Here is a 24046-nt window from a genome sequence, read left to right as displayed (position 1 = left end):
ACAATGGCAAAATAATCCAAAAAATAAAGGAATATATATATATATATATATATATATATATATATATATATATATATATATATATATATATATATATATATATATATATACAGGGACGGATCTATTCTTACGGGTGTGGGGGCAAGCGCCCCCACTACAATTTGGAATTTTATTGAGTAGTATATAATAATAATATTTATTTGCCCCCACTAAATTATTAAATTTGACCCCACAATAATTTTTTATTCAACTTTCGACACTTAATAGTCAATTTGAGAATTTCATATTAGATGTTCAATATAATGATCAATTTTCAAATTTAAATAAGATTGGTGTTCTTTCTTAAAAATTGACTCGAAAGAATATTATTTATCCATTTGTATTTCTTCTTTTAAAATTAGCTTTAGTTTTTTTATAATAACTTCACTAATTGAATAAACTTCTTCAACTATAAATATCATCAAGTGCTAATTGTATGAAAGTTGAGTTTTAAATAATTATTTAACGACATATAAAACATAAAAAATTAAATTTTAAATTATACATTACTATTTAAATTACTATTTTAGTATTTTAATTTGTAACTAAATATTTTAAAATTTAATCATATTTTACAATAGCAAAATATAATTATAACAACAATTATCTTATGTATATACAAAATAATCACTTGTACAAAATAAATCTTAAAATACAAATTTTGAAATACAAAATACATATTAAAAATAAGTTAAACAATATATGTATTTATACATAAATTTATAGTAGATAATTTGATAGTTAATTTTTTATATAACCACAATATTTTTATTATAAAAATTATTATCATGTTATATATATTTCGCCCCCACTATCAAAATTTTCTGGATCCGTCACTGTATATATATATATATATATATATATATATATATATATATATATATATATATATATATATATATATATATATATATATATATATATATATATATATATCAAGCCTGCTTTCTTTTTTTTTCCGGTCTAAATTACAATTTTTAAAGTTAAGCTTTTACTAATTCAATACTCGAATTCAAGACATCTAAGTGAAGATAAAAAAAATTATATACATAATTTGAGTTATAACTCATTGATAATAATTTATATAGTTTCACAGTTTAATTATTATTAAATGAAATATAGACCTAATTTAAATGAAGCCTAACTACCCTATATGAAACATAACTTTTTTTTCATATAGAAAACAAGGAGTGCTACAACATGTACAATACTTTAAAATAAGAGTTCAATTAGAAAGTTAATTTATTTCAGCTACAGTATTAACAGACATTTTGAAATTATTTTTTTTATTCTAAATTCTAAACACTAAATTTTAAATTTTAAATCTTAAATTTTAAATTCTAAATCCTAACACTAAATCTTAAATTCTAAATCCTAACTCTAAATCTTAAATCCTCCAAAAAATGAGAATTAACAAAATATTTTATAAAAAAATTGACTACTATTAACTAACTAAAAGTTAATTCTTTATATTTATCCGTAATTTTTTTTTTCCAGCAAATATGCATGATATATAAAGACAAATAAACATATATTTTCAAAATTTTAACAAAAACGAAGAAGAAGAAAATAAAATAAAAAGATAAAATAGAAATTAAAAGAGAGGATTGAATGTACTTAATGGTTGTATCAAAGAATTTCCGAGAAAAAATAACAAGTATGGTATCAGTTACATCAAGTAAGCCAAAGACAAAGAAATAGGCCAAAGACATAATAAGGTAATACGACTGTAATGCAAAGATTGAAAAGTAAATACATGAGAAAAATCAATGGCATATTCAGGACTTTTGATAGGCAAAGCTAAGCATGCCACAAATTTCTTAAAGTGTTAATGTTTTATACTATATTAGCTACCTAAAGATAATGCTGGTGATACAATGTAAATTATCGCCATATACCAACAATAGCACAGTTGAGTAGTTGAATAATAAGTGACCCATTATTATTCAGCTAAACACTTAGTGTATAAATACTTTTGGACCTAAGATTCATTAGAAAATTTAGTTGATTGACAAGAGAAAAAAATATGCATTATTATTGGCTCTTTCCTGAGATCTAAATATTGTTATATAGATAAACATGATTTTTTTTAGATAAGTGTAAACACTAATTAATTTCTTTTATAGTTTTATTTATGTGTCAGTTTTTTTTACCAATATTAAAAGACTAAAACGTACGTTAATTCTTTAATTAAATGTCTTAAATTTGAGTCTTAAAAGTAAGGAAAAAGTGTACAGCTAAAGGAATTTTGTTTCTTTTATAAGAACTCAATTAATTAGTAAAATTCTTAGTATCAGAATGTAAATACTGATTGTTCATTAGAACAAAAGAAAATCTAGAACTGATATGGTTAAAAATATTATAATGCCTAAAAAAATGTTATATGATTATCAAAATTTATTATTTTTTTTATCATTATTCATCTATTAACTCAATTTTTTAGTTTAATTTTTTTAATCTAGTAATGAAAAAACAACTATTTGTACCCATGAATTTTGTGAATATCAACAAAAATATCTAGTCAAAGAAAAAACTAAGGTTGTAGCGATAAAAGATGGGTTTGGTACCACAAAAATATCTAAATCCTAATTTTTTGTTAATTTTTTAATAAAATATCCAAATTACCCCGACTCTTTATTTTCAACTTCAACTCCACACCATCTCTTCCCACCCAAATTACAAGGTCTCTAGCTCCTCCGCCTTCCAGAAACAACCCCTCTATCACCACCCCCACCACTTCATCGCCGCGCGCTGCCCTCACCAACCCACCCTCAACCCGCCGCCAATGAAATCATCATAATTCCGTCTTCCTCTGTCCTCAATGTCATCGAAAATTCGTTGTTGTCAGTGTCTCCGCCATATTTTCGGATCTCGGGTCTCACCTCTTCAGCTCTCTCATAAGCTCTCAAAGAGACTTGGTGTTAAGGTTTGGCTCAAAAAGGAGGACTTGCAAAATGATGATGTGGATGACGATGACTCCGACGTCGTTGTTTCCATGGCTCGTTCCGTAAGCATCAACGATCGCACCTATATATGATCCTAAATCTCATCTTCCACTTTCTTAGCGATTACTGTTGTTCCTCAGCCCTTGTCCTTGTCGGAGGAACTCTCCTTCCATGATAGAAATCATCACAGCTACATTAAACGACGTTTGCCATCTCCAACGAGCCATGCCAGTAGAAATTTTTTCTTCTCCTCCTCCTACAAAGGCTTTGACAAATGTGAACTTCGAGCCGAGGCCCTAATAATCGATTCTACCTCTGCTTCCAATGTCTATCCTCGCATGCAAAGGTAATTTGCATTCTCATTCCAATATTCGTACAATATATTTGAATTAATTGTGCCTTACATTTAAGTCTTGTATTGTTTTTTTGAAGTCTCTAGAAATGTTGGAATTTGGGGAGGAAGAGATGGCGTAGAGTTGAGGTCGAAGATAAATGATATGGATAATTTAAGTATTTTATTAAAAAGTCAACATAAATTTAGGATTTTAATATTTTTATCATATGAAATTCATTTTTTATGGGCATATTAATTTTTTTTTTTTGGTATTTAACGTTTGTAAAATTTATAGGTATAAATAGTTGTTTTTTCTCTAATAACATATTTTATTTTATATATTTAAATATTAATGATTAACTGATAATAAAAAATAATAAATTTTAATAGTTCTTGCACGCAAATTCAAAAGGACAAATATATAGAATATAAGTAACCGAGACACACATGACACATTGATGAGGATTGAATTAAGCTGTTAAGTTCTTTGTCTTCACTTCAAACATATCACACTCCCAAATGGGACATTTTGCATTATTGGGCACCATGAAAAAAAAAAAAAGGTGGTTCGGGTTCCTCAAATTATTGAATCATTGAATATAATTTTGTTAAATATAATAATGAAGGGTCTATTTTATTACCATCTACACATAGAGGTTGGTCCATGTGACAGTGGTGGTGGGAACCTTTTCAAAGGAAGAAGAATGGGGAATTTTGAATAACAAAAGCTAAGAGCTAATAAGGGATAAGGCTCATGTCAGGATTTTGTTTTAATTTGTCAGTCACATGAGTTTTGCTTATGAAAAAGGTTAAAAAAAACAAAAGCATAGGTTATATGTATTGTGAAGTTTATTATGTTATGTGATTATGCAACAAACAAAGGAAAAAGTGCATGGTTTCACGGTTACATCACAAGGAATGGTAGGAGCATAGCACTTTTGTGTCCGCATTTTAATTAGTTAGACCAAAGTACCAAACATTTTGCAATACCATATATTATAATGCGAGTCTAGTTAACAGTGACGGATCCAGAAAATTTTGGTAGTGGGGGCAAAATTTATATAACATTATAATTATTTTTATAATAAAAATAATATATGTATATAAAAAATTAAATATTAAATTATTTATTAATTATTATATATCTGTGTATAAATATGTATTGTTTAACTTATTTTTAATGTGTATTTTATATTTTAATATATATTTTATACAAATAATTATTTTTTATGTACATATAACATAATTATTGTTATGATTATATTTTATTATTGTAAAATATGATTAGCCTTCAAAATATCTAATATATAAATTACAATACTAAAATAGTAATTTAAATAATAATATATAATTTAAATTTCTATTATTTTAGGTTTTATATTTTAAAAAATTAAATAATTTTTCTGTTAACTACCATCAAAATTTCTCTCTTTTTATATATATTACTAAATAATTATTTAAAAATTCACTTCCTAACACAATTAGAAGTCGACTCTTATTTATATTTATAGTTAAAAAAGTTCTTTCAATTAATACAGTTGTTATGAAAAAAATTAAAGCTAATTTGAAAATAAGATAAATAATATTCTTTTAAGTTGATTTTTAAAAAAGAACACTAATTTCGTTTAAATTTGAGAATTGATCATTCTAAGTTTTAACGAATTTCTAATATAAAATTTTTAAATTGACGATTAAGTACCAAAAGTTGAGTAAAAATTTATTGTGGGGTCAAATTTAATAATCTAATGGGGGCAAATAAATATTATTATCATATACTACTCAAAAAAATTCCAAATTGTAGTGGGGGCGCTTGCCCCCACAACAATGTATGTAGAACCGTCCGTGGTCTAGTATGAACATGTTTCAATGATACCATAGTTATATACGTGTTATTAAAACTAAAGTTAATTTTTTTTATATTTTGATAATATTTTTATTTTTAAAATTAAAAAATATTATTAAATAATAAAAAGTTACTTATTTTCATTTTTAATAATATCTTTTAAAATATACTATAATCATTATAGTTATCATAACGTGATCATTCTAGAATACACCATGTTTTGTATATATTGCATTGCAATAAGGGCATTTCCCATGAAACACCCATGTTGAATTTAACATTAGAATGTGTTCGGTTGCTCACTAGCATGAGATATCGGTCCGGCGGTTTGTCGAGATCAACTAGGGGTGTGAGGTATTTAGATCTAGGCACGAGCTTTGCAAGGAGAAGTACGGCCACGATCGTCAGTAGGTCGGTAGGTGGGCCATTTATAAGAATACTCTAATGTCAAAGTAAGTGTTCGTACAATGAGACGGTTAATTAGGGTAAAAGATGACGTACCATGAAAGGGGTAAGTCCCTCCCTTTTTATACCTTGTACTCAGGTGGATCCTTTTGCATGCTTGGACCTATTTTTCTGGAAGCTTCCACCAACTGTCCCAGCCTTTTCCAGGGGTTGATGTGACGTATGGGTCACTTTGTCTCGTACGAGTCGAGGATCCGTCGGGTCAGTAGTTCACAGAATGGACCTCTGGCCCTAATTGGATTAGGCCAGAATAGTGCCCCCAACGCGGCAAGCCGTGAGAATCGTGGTTGGCGCGTTCGTCTTACTCGTGTCTTCTCGTGCACCTGTCTTCCCCTACTCGTGACTTCGTTTGCGGGGTTCACGCCTCTGGTACGCGTGAGTTGTCCTCAACTATTACTTGGGGCGTCGTTCACTTTTCGTGCTTGGGGCATATAATGCCTTTTATGATTGATTTGAAAGCAGAGAAAAAAAGTCTTTTACCCTTGCCTTTTCGTGCTCCTCCCTCGATAGTTACCATACCTTTAATTATATCCCCTTGCATTTTCCATTCTCCTCATAACTGATACCCCACCACTGCCATTTCTCCTTCTTCCTCATCCGTGATTTTTTGCTTCTATTCCTGGGTCACTCATGGATCTTGGGGTTACTACAATCTTTCATTTCACCCTTTTTCTTCCTTGAATACTGGTAACTAGATCTTTTCATGCTTATTTTGCTCTTTTTAACGCTTCCTTTGTTGTTATTTATTGCATTTTGTGACTGCTTGCTTGAACTGAATCCGTGATTGTTAGCTAGCTCTTAGGCGGGTATCGTAGGTGTTTCTTTCCTGGATTTAGACCTGTAATAACATGGTATAGCATAGGATAGTGATAACATGGAACATAGTTTAATTTTAACTTTCACCGAGCTTCCGACTACCCATTTTGAGTTAAGTGGTGTCTCCACTGTAGGTATGGCACATCAACTTCCCATAAATCATTACGCTTAGGTTATTTACGACATGACAAGCATGTCCTCTAGGATGACCCAGGAAGATTTACAAGAGTTCTGGAATTCAGGAATGTTGCGTGGGGGTGGTCTTTAGGAGGCAAACTATGACGTCTTCGTGCCAGGTGCCCGAGAGTGCATCTGCCAACTGAATCTATCGTCTCCCCGGGTTTTCGACTGGTTGTGGGTGTACAAGCCCATGTTCACCACGTTGGGTGTTCAACTTTCCTTATCTCCTTTTATCATGGCTCTCCTGAATCAATGCGATGTTGCTCCGTCACAACCTCACCCTAACAGCTGAGCTACCATCTGGTACTTTAAGATAGTATGCTAGTATCTGGAGCTTCCAGCCTCCGTTGAAGTTTTTGTCTTCTTCCTGCTTACAAACCTTTCCAGGAAAGAAAGCATAAAAAACAATACATTTCCTTCCTGGCTGTGCAAAACTGACGGATCTTCGGTCTCTTTGAGGATTATTTCCATGGTTTCAAAGAAACCTTCTTCAAGGTGAGACCAGCTCATGGCCGCCACCTTTTTGGCTCACCTTTGAAGGAGAAAGACGGATACCAACCTACTGGAGTTTCAGTGCCGGCTTCAATTACTTAATAAAGATGACATATGATGGATTAGGTCGGCAGAACCAATAGATCGCTAATGTTTTACTGGCGATTTTTGGTTGTAAAAATCTTAATCCCCATATCTTAATGGGCGACCGGGAATTTAGTCACGATTGTGTAGGTAAGATCCTCTCCCCATCAGTTATGTTTTTTCGACTTGTGCAATATTGTTTTGCTCTCGATTTCATATGTTGTTTTCCCTCTGACTTCCTAACTTTGATTTTTGCTTCTCGTGTAGTTAGGATGGGTGTTTGGCACACTACTTTGAGTCGTTTGATGAGTCATCTCTTCCTGGGAGATGATAGTGATGATGACAGCTCGGCAACCCTTATCGTTGAGCCCAAGGTTCAACCAGCCGACGAGGCCGAAGCTCCGTTGCAGCCTCCGACCCAAATAACTCCCAGTGACATTGCTGCTGGTGAAGTTGATCGGGTTAAAGAGATCGAGGTTGAGTCCAAAGCGGAGGTGATTATCATCCCCAATCACAAGAAGATGAAGAATAACTTTGGCTCGGAACAAGTTCTCACAGTGATGGAGAAAAACTTCGATGTGGGATTATTCATCGACTCTCAACTCCTCCCGAACATTGAGGAATTCTTCTAGGAAGAAGACCTGGCTGTCCAAGTGAGGTGGACATACCAAACCCTCCTCCGGGAAGCCGCCATTTCCAGAAAGGTGGAACCCGTGTTGGCCCAAGGCTAGGTTTTGGAAGGGAAACATAGGGTTGTCCAAAGGAAAATCGCCAACCTGAAGGCTGAGGGGGAGTCCCTGAAGACCCAGCTTGCCGAAAAAGGACAAGAAGGCGAAGGAAGCTGCCGAAGAGATCAACCACCTTGTGGAACGAGATCTCACTCTCTCCAAACAGCTCAATGAAGCCCAAGGCCGGGCTGTCATAGCAGAGAATAAAGTGAAAGAGCTGGAGAAAAAGCTGGCAGGGGTCGTAAAGTCAGTAGACTCCGCTCGGTAAGAGGCCGCTACCATGAAAAAGAAGAATAAGGAGATCCTTAAGGACGCCAGGGAGGCTATCACCGCTACCGAGGAGGCGATCAAGGCTTAGGTCTCTCTTCTCGCTCCCAACTTCGACACTTTGGCTATCGGTGCCTTCAAAATGTTTCAAGATGGAAAGGTTGTCAACATCTAAAGAAGTGAAGTGTTTTATCACTTGTAATCTTTTGTACTCTTTTTGAACTCTTTTTGTTATTGGGCCGATGCGATAATCCTTGCATGTAATTGAACAAATTTTCTTTTTTGGTTGTTGTTGGGATGACATGATGCCCTTTTGAGCTACTGCTTTAACGGTTTCGACTCTTATAATTAGAATCTTTGTGTTATTTTGGTCGCTTTATCGCTATGTTTCCTCCTTGTTTGAACGTTAAGCCATAACTTGATGGATATCTATATATCGTTGCTTTCAGGTTCCTGGGATGATCATTCTTGGGAAATCATGCTTATAACTTGGTAATAACAAATGAATAAGTAAAAGGAAAAATAAATTTCAAAATCAACACGTAATCACTTTTCAGCAATGGGCCTCGTTAAAACCCCTTGTCGACGTCCTACTCTGATGGCAAGGGGAAAGAGTACCCCTTCTTTAATAATATATAATGAGACAAGTGATTTTATGAGACAAAGTAAATTATGGTAAATGAAAATAAGAGATAAAAAAGGGACAACCGGTTTGGACGGGAGGTCGTTAAGCCTTTAGGAATAAAATTTCCTAAGGTTCGTTGCATTCCAAGTCCTCGGGACCTCCTTCCCGTCTAACCGTTCAAACTTGTAGGCACTCTTTCTGTGCACTTCCTTTACCCTGTAGGGCCCTTTCCAGTTAGGGGAGAGCTTACATTTTCCAGAATCGGTGGATTGATGTCGTTGTGTCGTAGAACCAGGTAGCCCTCTTCGAACCTCCTGGCTTGCACCTTGCGATTGTAACGCAATGCCAAACTTTGCTTTAGTGCCGCTTTTGACAAGTGAGGCACTCCCTGGCTCATCTATCAGGTCTTTTTTAGTCGCCTCATCGCTTCCGTCAAGAAGTAACCTTGGGATCGGTTCTCCAATTCCTATGGGAATCACTGCATCGGCGCCATAAGTAAACCGGAAGGGCGTCTCTCTGGTAGAGATTGTGGGGTTGTTCTGTAAGGCCATAGGACAGATGCTAACTCGTCTATCTAGGAGCCATTTCTCTGATCCAAGCGCTTATTCAGCTCATTGAGGATGATCTTGTTTGCTGCCTCGACTTGTCCATTGCTCTGGGGGTATTCTATAGAAGAGAACTTTTATTTGATTCTGAGGCCTACCAGGAATTCTCCAAATTTCTTGTCGAAAAATTGTGTCCCGTTATCTGTCACCATGACCTCCAAAATTTGAAACTTCGCTATCACTTGTCTCCAAAGAAATTTTCAACAATCAGATGATATGCTTACCAACGGTTTAGCCTCTACCCACCTGGTGTAATAATCAATGGCCACAATGAGATACTTGACCTATCCTAGCACCATTGTGAAGGACCCAATATGTCAAGTCACCATTGGGAGAAGGGTCGTGAAGCTAGAACGGAGCTTAGCTCTTCTGGCGGTGTGTTTTGGAAGTATGCATTTTCTTGGCATTTTTTGCATTTCTTAACAAACTCCCGAGCCTCTACCATCATGGAGAGCCAATAGTAACCAGCTCTAACGAGCTTCCGAGCTAAGAATTTTCCCCCAATGTGGTGTCCACAACATCCTTCATGCACTTTTCTTAGGACATACTCCATCTGGTCGGGTCGTAAGCACTTCAGTAAGGGTTAGTTGAGCCCTCTCTTGTATAGCTCCCCTTGTATCACTGTGTACTTGGCGGCTTCCCTTTTCACAACTTTGGCTTCTTTCTCATTTTTTGACAACTGTCCTTCTTCAAGAAAACGTCGAATCTGGCTAACCTAAGAAAGAGGTTCTTCTTGAGCCTGGGTCAAATAGAGGGACACCGATGACTCCTTCACCAAGCCAAGATGAGAGATCAGTTTTCGGTTCCAGGCTTGGTGCTTGCCATTTTTGACAAAAGGCCTGTGCTAGCATTTCTTTCCCTGGGTAGATGCCGTACCATTACCTCCTCAAAATTCTTGCATAACTGTTTAGTTCTTTCCAAATATATTTGGAATAACGGGTCCTGAACTTGGTATTCCTGTTCACTTGTAGGGTCACGATCTGAGAGTCACTATTAACTCAAGCTTTGCTACTCCAACCTCTTTGGCTAAAATTAAGCTGCCAATGATAACTTCGTATTTGGCTTGGTTGTTCAAGACTGGAAATTCAAATTTGATAAGTTGTTTTTAAGTTATTCCTTCTGGGCTTTCTAAAAATATCTCGGCTCCTCCGAACTCTTGGTTGGAAGCTCTATCAACATGGAGTTTCCACCGGGTGCTCAGGACCTTGGGAACATCTTTGGTCATTTCAACCAAGAAATCAACCATAGCTTATGCTTTAACCGCGTGCCAAGATTCATACTGGATGTCGTACTGAGACAGTTCTATTGCTCAAGTCATCATTCGTCCCACCAGGTCAGGTTTCTGCAGAATTTGTCGGATTGTCTGGTCAGTTCGCAGTGTGATTGGATGTTCTTGAAAGTATTATCTTAACATCTGAGGGGAGACTAACAAGACTTACACTAATTTTTGTAGCCTAGTATATCTCAGTTCTGCTCCCTGGACCACCTTACTTATGAAGTACACAGGGTGTTGTTGCTTGTTCTCTTCTCGGACTAGGGCAGCTGCCATAACCTCTTTCGTGACCGCCAGGTATAGATACAAGGTCTCCATTTCTTTTAGTTTACTGAGAACTGGTGGCTCCGACAAGATTTTCTTAAAGTGATTGAAAGCTTCTTCGCAAGCTGGGGTCCACTCAAAGACCATCCCCTTCTTCATCAAGTTGCTGAAAGGCAGCGCTTTAGCTACCGATGCACCGAGAAAGCGTGATAAGGCCGTCAGTTTTCCCACCAGCCTTTATACGTCCTTCACACAACTAAGGGCTTGTCATACAGAAAATGGATTCACACTTATTCGGGCTGGCCTCTACCCCTCTTTGTATGATCCCAAGGAATTTTCCCACTTTCATGGCGAACGCGCACTTTACAGGATTCAGCCTCAAATTGTGCTTTTGGAGTGAGTTGAAGATGACGCTCAGGTTAGTTATTAGGCTACTCGGTTTGGCCATCTTCACTAGTATGTCATCTACATAAACCTCTACTGACTTATCGATGTGGTCCCTGAAGACTTTGGTATGTCTCCCCCGTATTTTTTAGCCCAAACGACATGACCTTATAACAGTAGGTCCCTACTATCATTATAAATGTTGTTTTGTCTTTGTCAGGAAGATGCATTGGGATCTGATTGTATCCCGAATATGCATCCATAAAGCTCTAAAATATGTAGCCCGCCACCGCATCTACCAGGGCATCAATGTTGGGGAGGGGAAATAATTCATTGGGACACGCCTTGTTTGGATCTAAGTAATCAACACACATCCTCCATTTTCTATTCGCCTTTTTCATAAGAACCACATTTGAGAACCATGTGGCATAGTTGAGTTCCCTGATGAAGCCAGCTTCCAACAAGCAAGCCGTTGCCTGGCTACCTCGTCAGCTTTTTTACGACATTTTTTTTCGCTGCGCGATTGGCTGGGTCTTCGACTTCACGGCCAGGCGATGTGACATGAAGTCAAGGTGTATCCCAGTCATGTCAGTTGGAGTCCAGAAGAAAAGGTCTCCATTTTTTCTAATGACTTCTATCAGAGGTTCTTTCAATTCATGAGGGAGGTTTTGGTTTACGAACGTAAACTTATCCTCCGTGTCCCCTACTCGGAACTTCTCCAGGTCCCCTTGTGATTAAGGCCTCGATTTCTCGTCAACCCTGGCATCCAGGTCTGCCAAGAACACCCTAACTGCTTCCTTTGATTTCTTTCTCAGTGTTAAGCTGGCATTGTCACAAACAACTGCCGTTCCTAAGTCTCCCCGGGTCAATCCCACCGATCCGTCGTCGGCCATAAACTTCATTGTAAGGAGCTTTGTGCAAATAATGGCCGACAGTTCATTGATGGTCCTCCTTCCAAGAATGACGTTATATGTCATAGAATCCCTTAGGACCATGAACTCAGCCATTGCCGACTTCCTGCTCGCCCCTGAGCCTACACAGATCGGGAGGGTGACAGAGCCGTCGGGCTTGATGTAGTTATCCCTCAACCCTAAGACTCCATGACAGTGGTCCTTGAGATCGTTCTCCTTAAGCCCAGGGTATCAAACACGTTTCAAAATATGATGTTTGAATAGCCCTTGTGTGCACCAAGATTCGTTTGACTAGACTAGTCCGAATTCTCGCCGTGATTACCATTAGCGGGTCCTCGGGAAGGTTGTCACACCAACGATCCCCAGGGCTGAACAATATCTCAGGGAGTTCTCAAGGATGGAGCTTAGGGTTTATTGATGACACGGCTAGCACCTTGGTGTCCTTCTTCACCACCGATCTCGACTTAGGTGGGGAATTCCTTCCAACAACTACATTTACCACCACCGTTGGAGTTATGTCCGGATTCTTGGGAGCACCTTGCCTTGGCTTTACAATTCGGATTCGATCTTTCTCGTAACGCTCTCTCTCCCTCTTCCTTGGTTCACGGATAAATTGTGAGAACTTACCTAGCTTTCCTTCCCGGATGGTCTGCTCCAACGCATCTTTCAAGTTGAAACAATCGTGTTTTGTGCTTGAAACCTTTATGATAATCATAGTAAAGGTTTTTATTTCCTCCAGTCCTATCTTTGAGCTGCCTAAGTTTGACCAGGATACCTTTTTCTGTAATCTGCTAGTAAACCTCAACGATGGGAGTGGTTAAAGAAGTGTAGTTGGTGAACTTACTCACCCGATGAAACAGTTTAAACGGTTTTTCGGACGTCCCTTCTCATGCCACTTTTCTTGGCCTTTTGGCATTACCGGTCTGACGGGTTGGTTGGTTGGTTGGTTGGTTGCCGCTTGTTTGGCGGCTACCACTTGGATGACCTCTTCGTCATTGATGTATTCTCTTGCAATGTTTTGAATCTCCTACATTATCCAGACAGGTTTGGTGGAGAAGCATTTTCTGAAGTCCTCGTTTGCCAGATCATTAGTCAGGCACAGACTTGCCACCGAGTCTGTCAAGCCGTCAATCTCCAGACATTCATCATTGAATCGGTCAATAAATTTTTTCGTCGGCTAGCCAACCCGTTAGGTCACTCCCAACAAGTTAATCGGGTGTTTTACTTTGGCGATTCGGGTGGTGAATTGTGCTAGGAACTTCTGCGTGATATTTGTGAAGGCCGTGATGGATCCTTGAGGAAGAGAGTTGAGCAAATGAATCGTCGGCCCCGCCAAGGTTAAGAGGAATTCAGGGTATCTAATGGCGTCCCACATGCCTTCCAAGTTCGTTCTGTTCTCAAAGTCCATTAAATGCTCTTGTGGATCCTTAGTTCCATCATACCTCATGTCCGTTGGTTTGTCGAAATTCTTCGCCAGTCGGATCTTGAGGATGGATGGGTGGAAAGGAGTGGCCCTACTATAATGGGATCTCGCCGTTTCTTCCTCCGATCTCCCCTTCACTCTCCACAGGCTTCTGACCTGCCGTGCATGTAGGTGAGGGAGTGAGTGTCAGTTCAATCGCACCCATCGTCCCTCCCAGTGCTTTGCTGGTGATCCTTCGATCTCCTTGAGATCGGGTGCGTGAAAGGCTCGGATGGGCCTCCGAACATGAACGAGAGTCCCCGCTATGCCCAGGATGGTAGCAGTCCCTTACTGCCAGTTCTCTCTCCAAGTTCAGGACCCTGTGTCTGAGTTCCTGCATGATTTGAGAGCTGTCACCACCGATACCACCAAACGGACGCTTCTCCGAAGACTGGGATTGGGAGTTGCCTTGGTGAAGGGGGACCCTCCACGTTCCCGGAAAGTTTTCAAACTCACTCTACTCCTCAGGTGGTCCCTTGGACGCCTGGTAGCTCCTACTTCCTCTCGTACCTCCTCCATACGAGGGATGAGCTCCATGCTCGCGTTAGGTCTCTACAGACAATGTCAATGTTTGGTTACTCGCTAGGATGAGATGTCATTCGGGCAATTTGTCGAGAGTAACTAGGGGGTGTGAGGTATCTGGACCTGGGCACGAGCTTTACAAGGAGAAGTGCAGCCACGATCATTGGTAGGTCGGCGGGTAGGACCACCTGTAAGGACACTCCGATGCCAAAATAAGTGTCCGTACGATGAGGCGGCTAATTAGAGTAAAAGATGACGTAGCTTGGAGAAAGGGTAGGTTCCTCCCTTTTGATATCTTGTACTCGAGTGGGTCCTTTTATTTGGGCTCATTCATCTAAAAGCTTTTACCAACTGCCCAAGTCTTTCCCAAGAAATGATGTGATGCATGAGTCATTTTGTTTCGTACGGATCAAAAACCTGTCAGATCAATAGTTTGTAGAATAGACCTTCAATCTTTATTGAATTAGACCAGAATAGTTAAATTATATTTTTATATTTTTTTTATTCATACGAATGATCAAAATATATATATATATATATATATATATATATATATATATATATATATATATATATATATATATATAACGAGAGCAGTGAATTCTCTTCACTAAAATTTTATTAATAAATGTGTGTTTTTGTCAATGATAATTAGTTAGATATTCCTTTGGGGTTAATGTTGGGATTTAATTTTTAAAGATGATAAAAAAAATTAGTTGAGTTTTACTCGATTTTCTTTTAAATAAAATGTTAATTATTTTTATGATATGTCTAATAACTATTATAACTTAATTTTGATTTAATATTAATGTAAAATTATTTTATACGTATAACTAATTAATTATATGTACGTCACATCATCAATAAAAATAATTATTTTTTATATTGACTGTAAGAATGATTATCTAAAAAAATAAATGTGATTGTATAACTATATAAAATATTTTATACTATTAATACATCAAATTATAAAAATTGCTAGAAAAGCTCTGTTTTATAATTTTCCTGTTTTGCCAAACCACCAATTCAGTAAGATATTCCAACACAAAAAAAAAAAAAAAACTCATGCTAAAAAGAACAAATAAAAATAAAACGAAAAAACAAAAGGAAGAAGTGGTTCTTCCATTGAAGTCAAACTACAGGATTTTTCGTGATGAAAAAATCTTGCTTTTCCTTTGAAGCAAAAATGCGGACAATCCACTTGCAACAAACAGCTATAAGTTTATCCACTTTCATCTTGGAGAATTTTAAATGATAAATATATTTTTTACCGATTTGTCAAATATATTTAGTATATAAATAATATTTTTTATAATTTAAAATTATTTTATTTAATTTAAAATATATAATTTTATATATGTAATTTCTATAATTACGCATAGCGATAATTAATGAATGTAAACAAAAAAAAATGGATTATTTTTAACTTCCAAATTTTGTCCCCAAATATTTTTTGATATTTTGATCCATTGATCAGGAACTTATTTGCAGGCGTACACATCCGGCCTCTTTATATATATATGCGTGTGTTTACTCTTTTCTTTTCCAATTTTCTTGGCATCAAATTATATGATTAATATATATTTTAATAGTTAATTAATACTACTTGTATGCCCTCTATTGTAGTTAATTACTTCAATCGTTGGTGCCCTATCTCCCTACCAGCAATCTTTTTGGCAAAATCTGGATTTAAACTAACCCAAATATATTCTAGAAGGTCTTTTATTAAAGTTTGACTTATTTCAACCTTAAACCTATAGTGTGCAAGCTCAATTCTCGTAAAATTTGTAGAATCAAAACGGTAATCTCAATGACTAGAGAATAAATGTGTTGTAGACTTGTAGTACCATTAATTTTTTTTTAAAAAAAAGGGAAATTTTTTTCAATTATGCATGCGCCTACTTGTGAACAATGAGACTCAAGTGAATTATGCAGAAACTGGACAACTTTGTTAACAAAAAAAAAAAAAAAAAATAGGGCCGTTAAAATAGGTTAAATTTATCAGGCTAGTCTGTTTATTTATTTAAATGGACGGATTTTGTCTTTAAAATTAAGTTCGGTTAAATTTAGAGTTAAACGGGCTGAGTCCGATTAATCCAAAAAAAATGACGGGTTAAACGGGCTAGTCCAAAGGCTAAACGGGTGGCCTGTTTATCTTTTTTACATTTTTTCAAAAAAAAAAAACAGTACTTTCAATGGATATTTCTTTCGATCCGACCCGAAAATCTGACCCATCAACTAAAAAAAAGTATTTTAAAAAATTTTTGACTTAAAAGTAGTATTTTTTGTTAAAATATTTTTTAAAAAATAAAATTAAATGATAAACGGGCTGGTTCGTTTAACCCATCGGACTGACCATAAACGGTCTGGACTAAAAAATTTTAGCCCACGAATAAAACGGAATTAAACGGGTCAACCCATTTAACCTACGAACTTAACGAACCGGGGCTAAATGGGCCAGACTAGCCCATTTGATAGCCCTAAAAAAATATCTTTGGTGTGATGATTGTAATGTAGTGGAGTTCCCTTATAATAAATTGGTATAATGTTGGATTGTTGAATGTGGCCCCACCAAAGACAGACAGCTTGAGGGAGAAAATTATGAGAATTGGTACCGACTTAGTATTTTTCATTTCAACTTTGTTTAAAAGGTCTTTAATGTATTTACTTTGCTTGAGAGTCACTCTTCTATTGGAGCTTTTTTTTATTTTAATTCTCTAAATTTTGAATTTTATTTTAGAGAGTAAAGTGTAATTTTTTATTATTTATCTTATAAGTGCAACTAAGAAAAAATATAAGAGAAAAATATTCAAATGTGGGATATTATACTTTATTCTCTAAAGTAAAAATTCAAAATTTAGAGAATTCAAATTTTTTTTACTTCAATCCCAAAAAACTAATTTATCTCACCTAGTTTCTCAAGGAAGAATGTGTTGTATAGCTGGGATATGAAACTTTTGATGTCAGATTCTAAACTCACAATCAGGAGAATATCATCAACGTAGACTAGGATGTAGGTGGCTAAAGAATTAGTGAACTTTGTGAAAAGTGAGACATTAGATTTGGTACTTAAAAATTAAAACTCTGCAAAATTGAGCTCAATTTAGTGAACCACACGTGAGGAGTTTGTTTGAGGCCATAGAGTGATCACTAGAGCTTGTACACAGCTGAGAATTCGGAGAGGTAAACCCTTCTGATTGAACCATGAACACTTAACTTTCTTATGGAGGTCTTTGTTGTGGAAGGCATTGTTAAAGTCATATTGATGAATCTTCCAACTCTTGACAAGTGTTGTGCTTAACATGACTCGAACACCGGCAAGTCTAACAACTGGGCTGAAAATATGGTTATAGTCAACTCCTTATCGTTGGTAAAACCCCTTTGCAACGAGTCTAACTTTGTACTTCTGAATGTTGTCATCAGGGTATTTTTTGACTCAAAACACTCATTTGCATCCTACGGGAATGGAATTGGAGGGAGGGTCAACGAGCATCCAGGTTTTGTTTTTCATAAGTGTTGTGTACTTTTCATCCATTGCATCCCTATTAAGGGTGGCAAACGGGTCTAAACCCGCCGGGCTGGCCCGCGTAACCCGCCAAAAAGGTGGATCGGGTTGGAAAATTGGGACCGCCAAATAGCAAAAACCCGCCTAACCCGCACTGCTTAAACTGCGAGCTTTGGCGGAGCGGCGCGGGCTTCCCCACCGGGTTTAGTTTTAATAGTGAGGGGGCATTTTTGTAATTTTTTTGCCAAAACCTAACTTCTCGCAACCTAACTTACAAGAGTATGAAGATAAAAATTAAGTGTTTTGGATTATGTTTATGTTACTTTGAAAACAATATTTATAATTATGTTTTGGATTATGTTCATTTTGCTTTGGAGAGAATATTTATACTTATGTTTTGGATGAAAATTTGGTTTATAATTATGTTTATTAGATATTTTATAATTACAAAGACTTTAATGTTTGTGAATATAAAAAATAGAATTTTTATACCTTTAGAAATTATAAATTTATTAATATGGTTGTGAAATTATATATATTATTTAGTAGTTAATAGTAAAAAAAAAAGAGGAGCTTTGGCGGGATTAGCCCACCAGCCCGCCAGCTCGTAGTTAGGCGGGGCGAGGTGGAATTCTAGAACTGCCTCACTAGGTGGGGCGGGGCGGGCCAGTCCGCCAAAGGACGGACTTCTGACGGGGCGGGACGGACTTCCCCGCTTTCCACCCCTAATCCCTATTGTAGCAAGTGCTTGATGCATGAGCATCATTAGTAATTTTTCTTTATCTTTTCCCTTATTAAGTAGTGTTCTTATTGATAATCAAGTATTTTTATACCATTATTAATTGGTACTTTAAGTGCTTTAAATTTGTGATTCTTGTAGGAAAATGTGAGAAGATATCAGCAAGATCAAGAAAAATGAGCGACAAGTAAGAAGCCCAGGAAAACAAGAAGCATGACGTGCCATGCCCTTCAGGTCAATTGCCACGCCAAGATTGAAGGAAGCAAGCTCAGGAAGTCATCAAGAATGGCGTGGCATGCCATTCATTCACGTGGCATGCTGGGCCAAAATCTAGAAGCTAGCAACACCTTCAGAGGACCAATTTGAGAATGGCATACCATGCCAAGCTGGGCGTGCAACACGCCTTCGAAGAGGAGAACAGCTTGGGCATGGCATGTAACACGTCAAACTGGGCGTGCCACATGCCATCGATGGAACTCCCAGGCCACAATAATAGCGTGCCACATGCCTGTTACCTTCCACCCAGGGGCGTGCCACACGCCACTCCTCTAGCCACACGCCGTTGATGGAACTCCTAGGACACACCTATAGAGTGTCGCGCCACTTAGGCGTGCTACACGCTTGCAATTCGCCAGCCAGGCTACCGTCCAGTAAACAATGGGTGTGCCACATGCTACTTAGGTATGCTATACGCCTACAATCATGCATAATGAAGCTCTCAATGAAACTTAGATTTTGGTTCTCTCTCTTTGAGTAAACTGAAGTTGATTTTTCTTTTTTGTATGGAGTACTTTTGCCAAGGCTAGAGTTTTCTGAACTAAGTCAACCTATTGAAACTTGAACCAGTAGAAATCTTCACTTTCTTTTCATCAATCAAACTAGACATCAGGGATTTGAGTTCAGAGTTAAACTATGCAGAAGAGAGATGAGCAGCAGCTTCATTGATTTTGATTTCTCAATGATTTTGCCAAAACTAAACCCTTAATGTTGTGCTTTGGCCAAGTTTCAATATCAACCGTTGATTTACAGTAGAATAAAGTAACCTCTACTGTATTTTTGTTACCCAAAATGCTTGTGCAGAGGAAAAGTAAAATCAACAAGTAATTGACTTTCATGTTAATGAAAATCTCTTACCTATTTTTTCTGATTTTGCTTGACTTGAGCATATTAATTTTGGCTCTATTTTGATTTGACATGGCCTCCAAAGTTTGCTTTTTCCTTTTCTTCTTTGATGATAGATAGAAAAAAGAACCTCTCTTTTCTCCTTTGTGCCTTACCCGAAACCACAAAGCTCCACTTGCATTACATTATTTTTCTTTTTCTCTTCATGAATCAAGTGAACTGGGTTGTGAACTTTGTCTCAATCAGTGACTTTGGATGCACATATTTCTTCTTATTGGATGCTAGTTTCTTTGTTTGAACTGCACAATAAAACTTGGGCTTGAGATTGTGAGATTCTAGCTTCAATAGCTTATGAAACTCTTATTTCCTTCGGTTAAAAATCAGTAACTTTGTTTCTCAAAATTACCACTATCCGAGCTGATTTGGACATAGAGCAGCATCAATGAGTCTCAATGTATATTTTTATTGGATCAGAAAAGGCAGCAGCTTGTAGCTCCATTCAATATTCAATTAGCCCAAAATAATTTAGCTCATTTTGTCAATTTTAACTCCCATATGGGCTTGCACAATCAACACTCACATCAAACAAATTTTTGAGTTTTCAACTCAACCAAATATATATTTGTCATCACCAAAAATATAATTATTATTTTTTAAAGTTAACAATCTCCCATTTAATGACAAACATAATATATAAAGTAATAATCAAAGGAATTGAAATAGAAAAAGTTCAGAGACTTTTCTTTGATGATACCAGATTAACTTGATGTGCTCCCCTACTCTTTCATAAGGGTTGCTTCCTATTTCTTCCATAGGAGTTGCTCTCCCTTAATGTATGTCTATCACTTATTTTGAGGACATAAACAATAATGCCAATAAAACAATCCAATGTATATACATGTTTATCTACAATTTCATAGTTGCTAAACCTTCAATCACTCAAACAAATACACCAAGGCATTGAATGGGATAACAATAAATTAAATTTAGTAATTTTCAAGCATAAAAAACATGTTTTTCACCATTAAGCACAATTAGGAGAAATTCAGAAATCTATGCATTTTCAATAAATAAGTACAAGATAAGTAGATAAAATTCATACAAGCAAAATACGAGTTTATCAGTTGCACAAAAGTAGAATAATCCATACAAGAAAATATTATAAACTATTTAAAAATTATCTTGTATGGTAGCATAGTAAGTAACAATTAGCATCACAAGGATAAGCACAACATAATCAAAAGCACATAAGTAATTATGAAGTTCAAATGACTTAAAGTCAAACAAGTTCAGTTCATAATCATTAAACTAATCAAAACTAATAACCATTAATCTCAGATAGCCTTATCAAGCCTCATATATATATATTTTTCTCCCCCTTTTGTCATCAAAATGGGTAAAAACATCTTTTGCTGTCTTACATCTAGATACCTTTCGATATTCCGCAAAGCTGATAGTATAGTGCATTATGTTGATGGTTTTGGTATTTAACTCCACTTTCTTTTTGTCATTGTCACCGCTCCTTCAACACTTGTCTTAGTTGGAACTTGAGGACTATTTACAATGAACTTTCGTATATTGTAGTCAATGAATTGCACAAAGATCCGCATCCTTTCCTTCCAGCAGGTGTAGTTCTTGCCATTAAAGAAAGGAGGTCTGTTATTGGACTCTCCCTCAGTAAGCGTGTAAGCCAAGTGTTTACACCTATATTGTTTGCTATTGGTTCTTTTCTTCACATTGTAAAGCTTGATCCTTGAGACCAAGATCTAATACCAATTGAAGGTTCTTGATTGTCTAAAGAAGGAGGGGTTAAATCTATGGCCTTCTTTTAAACTTGATTAATTGATTCACAAACCATAAAATGAAACTTGGCTTCTGTTTTGATTGCGAAATTGATTATGCAGGAGATAATTTTATTTTATCTCTTAACGAACAAAACCAGAAACATATCAAAGAAGAGAAGAAGACATAGTCAAGTATCCTAGTTTAGCTACCAAATGTTATATAGCCTACATCCAGTTTCCACCATAACATAGGTAAAATTTTCACTATCTTTTCAAATATTACATACACCAATTGTCAAGGATTCAACCTAATTCTATCAGGGACAAATCAAATTTCTTCTTAAGCTTGACTTGGCTAGGTTCACTTCCTAGACTTACAACACACTAAGTGCTCACCCAACTTAGTAAGGGATACCTCTCAAGTACAAGATATAAAACCGAAATACAATCAAAAGAGATATGAAATAACTTTTGACTTTTCTCTCCAAGTTATCTCTCTTTACCTTTTCTCTCAATGACTTTTTCTTATTGCCTCACTTATATATCTTTTACCATTGAAGTGAAACAAAGAAAGATAAAATATACAAACAAAATATCCAATGATAAATCATGAACGAGATGATGTAGAACAGCTCTAAAGCTATAGAACGAACTAGATTCAGCTCTCTCATATGTAGCTATCCATCTTGGCAGAAATTTCCTTTGATGTAGAAAAACTGTCCAAAATATTGAACTAAAATAGTAAAGAAGCTCTCAATGAAACTCATATTTTGGTTCACTCTCCTTGAGTAAACTGAAGTTGATTTTTCCTTTTTGTATGGAGTACCTTTGCCAAGGTTAGGGTTTTCTGAACTAAGTCAACTTATTGAATCTTAAACCAGCTGAAGTGTTCCCTTTCTTTTCATCAATCAGACCAGAAAATTAGGAATTTGAGATCAGAGTTAAACTGTGCAGAAGAGAGATGAGCAGCAGCTTCATTGATTTTGATTTCTCAATGAATTTGCTAAATCCAAACCCTTAATCTTGTGTTTTGACCCTAAGTTTTAATATTAACCGTTGATTTACAACAGAATAAAGTAGCCTCCAGTGTCTTCATGTTACTTGAAATTCTTGTGCAGAGGAAAGCTAAAATCAACAAGTAATTGACTTGCATGTTAATAAAAATCTTTTACCTATTTCTTCTGATTTTTCTTGACTTGTGCATATTGATTTTTGCTCCATTTTTATTTGACATAGCCTCCAAAATTCGCTTTTTCCTTTTCTTCTTTGATGATAGATAAAAAAGTGAACCCCCTTTTTTCTCCTCTGTGCCTTACCCGAAACCACAAAGCTCCACCAGCATCACATTGTTTTTTTTTCTCTTCATGAAGCAAGTGAACTGGATTGAACACTTGGTCCCAATCAGTAACCTTGGACGCACATATTTCTTCTTATTGGATGCTGGTTTTTTTTTTTGGGTTACACAATAAAATTTAGGTCTGAGATGGTGAGGCTCTAGCTTCAATAGCTTATAAAACTCTTATTTTCTTTGGTTAAATATCAACAACTTTGTTTCTCAAAATTACCATTACCTAAACTGATTTGGACATAGTGCAGCATCAATGAGTCTCAATGTATATTTTGTTGGATCAGAAAAGGCAGCAACTTGTGACTTCATTCAATGTTCAATTAGTCTAAAATAGTTTAGCTCATTTTGTCAATTTCAACTATCATATGGGTCTACACAATCAACAGTCATATCAAACAAAATTTTGGGCCTTCAACCTAACTAAATATATGTTTGTCATCATAAAAAATATAATTATTATTTTCTAAATTCAACAGTAAATTTTGCCTAATGGGGATTTATAGCCTTTATGGTCAGGACTGTAACCAATGAACATGCATTTGTTGGATTTGTGGTTGAATTTGTGTTTGTTACATGGCTTTAGGAGAGATATTGAGGAGTAACTCTAAAGAGGATTTTAGGCTGAGGGTTTGTGAGGGTAAGCAATTGATGAGGTAGGTTGCTGTGAGTATAGCTTCATCCCAAAAAGTGAGTGGAAAATGGGCATGGGCTAATAGTGTGAGCCATGTTTTCGTTATGTGCATGTGTTTTCTTTCGATACATCTAATTTGCTCATGTGTGTGTGAGGACATGTGAGTCTATACTAAATTCTTTGGGCTTTAAAGTATCAAGTGAAGTTGTTTGAGATGTACTCTCCACCATTGTTAATTTGAATTGCTTTGATTTTGTGTCTAGTTTTAGTTTTATTTGAGGCTTTAAATTGGCAAAAGACTGTGAAAGTTTGAGCTTTGATTTGCAGGAAATAAGTGCATGTGTATCTGCTGAGGACTGGTATTGGCTCCCAAAGATTAAAAAAGACAAGCTCAAGAGATTATGTGTAATTGTTTTATGATGGTTGAAATGATAATTAGTAGATTTTGCTAATGCTACAAGTTACACAGATTTGGGGAGTGGTGTTGGGATTTTTACTACTATTGCATCCCTTTATTTTTTTTATTAGGAGCAGTTTTGCTAACAGCAACATTTGTGCTTATTGTCTTTCTCTTTTCAATGGCTAAAGCCTTTTTTATATCACCAATCCTTTGCCTTTTCAACACTGGTCTTGGAATCTAAATATCATCAAATTTATATAAGTCATTCTTAAGTCTGT

This window comes from Arachis hypogaea, chromosome 5, assembly GCF_003086295.3.
Source record: "Arachis hypogaea cultivar Tifrunner chromosome 5, arahy.Tifrunner.gnm2.J5K5, whole genome shotgun sequence".
In the NCBI taxonomy this organism is placed as follows: domain Eukaryota; kingdom Viridiplantae; phylum Streptophyta; class Magnoliopsida; order Fabales; family Fabaceae; genus Arachis; species Arachis hypogaea.
This window is presented reverse-complemented; position numbering follows the sequence as displayed.